This window comes from Echinops telfairi, unplaced genomic scaffold (assembly GCF_000313985.2).
Source record: "Echinops telfairi isolate 266 unplaced genomic scaffold, ASM31398v2 ScPeMD7_7469;HRSCAF=8507_0, whole genome shotgun sequence".
NCBI lineage: Eukaryota > Metazoa > Chordata > Mammalia > Afrosoricida > Tenrecidae > Echinops > Echinops telfairi.
In genome coordinates this window covers 44,287,796-44,293,717 of record NW_022111372.1, presented here as the reverse complement: position 1 = coordinate 44,293,717, position 5,922 = coordinate 44,287,796, and positions in this window count along the sequence as shown.

The window sequence follows — 5,922 nt, the reverse complement described above, 5'->3', positions numbered from 1 at the left end:
ATATATATATGCTCTCATCAAGGTAACACACATTTTTAATCTGAAAAACATTAAACAATTTATTCTTTGTAAATTAAAGGAGTGCATTTGTGATAGGTTTCCAATGTCTATATTGCTATATATTTTTGTGTCTTACTATTTTTACATTAAAGTAATTCTCTTGCTTTGAATATAAAAAGTAATTCATATATTATATAGTAAATTCTGAAAAATTCTGTTCCTGGATAAGATAAGAACCTGTCAGACAAGGAAATTTCCAAAATTTTCCACTAAAAGAATAAACAGAACATTTTAAGACTGGAACTTTTCAAAAGCAGAACACTTAGGAGACCCTGAAAAATGAGGCAATCCATCAAGTTCTGCTCCTTACAGATACAACACAAAACACAAGAATTGAGCAAAAAATGAAAGGTGAATTAGATTTCCAATTCACAAAATCTTACAAGTACAGAGGCATTGACTTACCTCTTTGGTATACATTTCTGGTCTTAGTTCTGAAATTTTTATTGTAGTTTGATCTGAACTTCAGGCTTTCTAATTATGACGAAGAATTTTTACTTTGGGAAGTAGATCCATGAACAATCGTTTACCTCTTCTTCCAACAGAGAAGTGCTGAGAAGCACCAAGAAAGATCTGCAGAGTGGGCTGTGTTCTGCACATAGACTCTAATCTTCTTCTGGCAAGGGGGCAGAGTCTCTGGGTGAACAAGGCTGGAGCATCTCAGTCTTCATCTTTAAAATGTCCAGAAATCCAGAAAAGGAAGTAAATCATACTGAGGAATGACATCCTGAGGCAATATTTAGAAACCAAAAATATTCATAAGAGACTTGAAGCATAATGGCTAGTCTTGTCCAACCCAAGAGATTTACTCCTAATTTATCCCCTAAACACCAGTTCACCTTGAACCAAATTTGTGCAGTGTATTAGAGCTTACATGCTGAGTACTAGGTTTTGGGAAGACTTCGGTTACAATGGAATCCTCAAATTCATTTTTTTGTCTCTACATAGCTTCAGCCTCCATTGAATTATTTATGATCATTAACCTCATTGTAAACAGCTTTGCCCTCTTCCATCCCTCTAGCCAATCCAGAGAGGAGAAATCTATCCCTTAAAGACTTGCTTGTGTGTGCCTTTGATGGAATTCAGGGTCCTAAAACCTACACGATAATGGGCTGTATCTTGACTGCCTTGATCAGAGCCCACAACCAATCTTGTGTTCTTTTATATCTAGCAAAGTGTACATACACTAATTATGGTCACTTCAGCAGTCTCTCTCTCACAACTATGATGTTTTGATCTGCCACCAGTCACGCTTTTCTCACAATTTACCTTGTACTCCCGTGTTCTATTTCAATGTCTTTGTATCTATAAATCCTTCAATGTCAGTATGTCCTCATGCTGATAGTCTCTCTGGTCCAGATGAGTTTCCTTTATCTTCGTCTGGTTCCAAACTTCAAATCATCAGTGCCATTGAGTTAATTCAGAATCAGTGATTCTATATATCTGAGTAGAATGTTTTATTGCTGTTGTTGACCTATGAACTTGTACACACTTTTGGTGTGAAATCACGCAGAACAGCAATTTCTTTTCTGTTTTAAAGACATGTTGTTCCTTGGTAAGATGTATTAGTTCCTCAAAGATCCATTTTAGACCTCTACAGGTTCAGTAGACGCTGACATTCCACTACCAAGAATTCTTTAGAATATCAGTGGCCACTGTTGAAGAATTGTTTTCAGTAGGTCAAAATGAATTAATCTTACTGAAACAGCTTGAAATTACATACCTACTTTTTCTTGTTTGCGCTTTTGGGTTTTGAAAATATCATACTGTTTTGAGACTGTTGGAGAGTACTTGACAATGTTGTGCTTGTTAATCTTCATAACATTGAATATCATAAGGGAAAGCACAGCCCATGAATGACATGATAGCCCATTAGTTAACTTCTGAAACAACTCATTGAATATTTGATCTTCATGCAAGAAGCCATTCATTTGTGAGAAAGCTGCCTATGGATCAGCTAGTAAGGTATATGTAAGACCATTTTGAGGATCTCCTTTAAACTTAGAAACATGCTATTTGAGTTTCTTCCCCCCACCTCCTTGAATTAACTGCCTTTTGTCAGTTTTAATAAAACAATCCATTTTAAATGTGCATTATTTTGTTGCTAAGTGCCATCAAGCTTGCTGCAACTCCTAAGAAACTATGTACACCAGAAGGAAACACAGCTCAGTCCTTTACCATCCTCACAATCGTTCTTATGTTTGAGCATATTGTTTCAGCCACTGTGTCAATCTATCTCATTGAGGGCCTTATTTGCATAGTCCCTCACCAAACTTAGTGAGAGTTACAGAGATATGTGTAGAACTCCTGTTTCACTCCATCAAAACATTATTTCTGAAGAAGCTGATATGATACCTCTGATGTAGACCATAGATATGTGGTTGGATTTTGAGTTCTCACATAATCATAACCCCAAGTCTGAGAACCCATACCACTGTAAACATTTGTCTGTACCAGGAACTTTGGAAGAGAGCTATTTGGCCAACTGACAGGAAGAGATCCTTATATGTACCCATTTCAAAGAAAGTGACCCAGCAGAATGCTCAAATAAACAATATCACGAATAGCACATGCAAATAAAATATTTATGAATATTATACAACAAAGGTTTCAACAGTACCTTGTCAGGGATATGCTAGGGGCTCAGTCCAGATTCTGAAGAAGATATGCAAAAAGGGATGTCATTACTAATGTCAGATGGTTTTTGGTTCAAAGCAGACAATACCAGAAAGATGTTTACTTGAGTCTTATTGACAATGCCAAAGAATTTGTGTAGATTATAACAAACTATGGTTAGGCTTGAGATGAATGGGAATTCTTGGTCACTTAATTGTGATCATGCAAAACGTGGTCATGGATCAAGAGGCAGTGGCACAAATAAACAAGGGAATACGGCATGGTTCTAAATCAGGGAAAGTTTGTGTAAGGGTTGCATCGTCTCACCATACTTACTCAATCTGTGTGCTGAGCAAATCCTCAGAAAATCTAGGACATATGAAGAAGAATGTGGCATCAGGATTGGCGGAAGGCTTATTGACAACCTTCAATATGCAGATGACATAACCATACTTGCTGAAAGTGAGGAGGACTCGAAGCACTTGCTGCTGCTGCTGCTGCTGCTGCTGCAGCCTTCAGTTAGGAATGAAACTCAATGTAAAGAAGTTCAAAATCCTCACAACTGGACAAATAAGTAACATTGTGATAAATAGAGAAAAAATTAAAGTTGTCAGGGATTATGTCTTGCTTGCACCCACAAACAATTCTCATGGAAGGAGCAGTCAAGAAATCAAGCAATAGTGTATTGTGTAAATTTGCTGCACAAGAACTCTTAAGAGAGTTGAAAAGCAGGTGGTTACTTTGAGCATTAAGGTGTACTTCATCCAAACCATGGTATTTTAAATTTCTCCATAATCATGTTAAAATTGGATGTCGAATAACAAAGATCGAAGAAGACTTGGTGCATTTGAATTATGGTGGTGGTGAAGAATATTGAAAGTATCACGGACTGACAAAAGAACAAATCTGTCTTGAAAGTAGTATTTAGAATGTTCCCTTTCAGTTTGTCCCAATTTTCTTAGTGATTATCCATATAGCTCTGAGGCTTACATTAGGAATTAGGTCTCTAAATAATCTCAATTTATTGGGGAGGGTTTTGCATGAGAGAGGTACTGGCCCTGTTTCTTTCTTCTGCAGATAGAGATACTTTTTTTTTTCTCCCCAGCCCCATTTGTTGAAGAGGATGCACTTTTCCCATTTAATGTCTTTTTGGTTCTTTGTTGAGAATTTGTTATTTAAAGGTGGAAGCTATTGTTCCCGAGTTTTCCATCAAGTTCCACTATTCTGTGTATCTCTCACTGGACCAGTATCAGGAAGAACTAACCAACATACTTGTGGTCGTTAGATGATTTTACGTCAACTAGACCCTCCTGGCTAGTGGTAGAGTCAAACTTGTCAATCACATCATACAGCCTGATGCACTTTCCTTGGGGGTGTGGCTATCTCATAAGGAGGACCCTGAGGACCTCCTTCTCATTCTTCCACTCTGTCTTTATGTTTGTTGGCACTGTGCTGGTCACACTTCAAGTTGCTAGTGCTCTGCCATGTTTCCACTGACCTTGGCTCTATATGACTCCTCTATACCAGTAAGGAGAGCTCTGAACAAAGACATCAAGAAATAACACCATTTAAGAAAACACATAAAAGATGAAATATCTAGGAATATACCTAACCAAAGAATCAAAAGACCTGTACAAAGGATACTACAAAATGTTATTACCAAAAAAAAAAAGAGAGACCTACAAATATGGAATATCCATATTCATGAATAGGAATATTTAATTTTATTAAAATGTAAATACTACGTTAAAAATCTACAATTACAACAAAATTGTGAGCTACAACCCTTCTTGATTCTTTAAAGAAGTGGGACAACTAATTATCAACCTTATATGGAGAGGTAAGAGGTCCAGAGTGGAATCAGAACTTCTCAAAAGGAAGCATAAAGTAGGGGGCTTTGTACTAACCGATCTCGAATCTATGACACAGTCACTTTAGTCAGAACAGCCTGGTACTGGTATAATGATAGATACATAGATGAATGGAACGGGGCAGAAATTTAGAAATAAAAGCATCCACGTACCACCAAGTGATTTTCATAAAGGACCCAAAAAACATTACATGAGAAATGGACATCCTCTTCAACAAATGGTGCTATAAAAGTTTGATCTCCATTTTCAGAAGAATGAAACAGGATTCACACTTCTCCCATGCACAAAAATGAACTCAAGATAGATTAGAGACTGAAATATAAATCCCAGAGCTATCAGGGTCATCAATGCAAAAACTAGGATGAACTTAAAGGCCTTTTCCTAAGACATACAGTGACTACCAAATATAATAAAGGAATCACATAAAGTAGAAAATAAAATAAATGACTGGGACCTTTTTCCACTTTTAACTCATGCAACATTCACTGAACCAAAGGGAATATGCACCCAGTACTATGTTGCTAACATGACACTTTTAGCATGATAGTTTCTGTCTTGCCGTTGTTGATTCATTCAGACTTTGTGCTTTAGACTACTGGGATTTTAGGCTCTGTCTTTTTGAGGTAATAGCATCATTTAGAGGCTACACCAGAAGGATCTGATGCAGAAACCCCACTAAGTGAATGGGGCTTTACCTCAACTCATATGTAATAGATTTAAGGAATCTCTACTCGACATACATCATCTTTGGCCTTAAAGCTGAAGCTGCCTATTGTGAGCAGAAGCAGATAATGCTATCCTAAGGTTATGGAATTGGCAGTCATCGGACTTTGGTTTGAGAGTGACCAATGTATCGTGGGCTGAGACTACCTTATATTTATGATAGGTACAGTCTAATAGTCATGGTTCTGCTTTTGTGAAAGTGTGCCGTCACTTAATTCCTGCTGTTTGTGTAAATAATGTCTACTTAAAAGCTTAATCTCTACAAGTCAATAATTCATGTATAGTGGTCTGAAGCTGACACACAGGTATACTTTCCTTTTCTTGACAGTATTTTAAATTCTATACCATTTGCTAAATTAATGACGGACGCTATCAATAGAATTGCCATATATACTCGTGTATAAGCAGAGTTTTCAGCATCTTTTTTATGCAGTTTTTGTGGTAAAATTAGGTGCCTTGACTGATATTCGGGACAGTTTATATTGCAGTATATATGATACCTTGTGCTCTAGGGAAATGATTTGTCCAGTTTTCTATCATAAAATGGTAATGATGTCTCTAAATTAAACCAGAGAAATACATAAACCATACATATGTGAATGATTTTGGATTTTCATTTAAATCTAGCTCCAATCTAAGAACAACTAGTTCT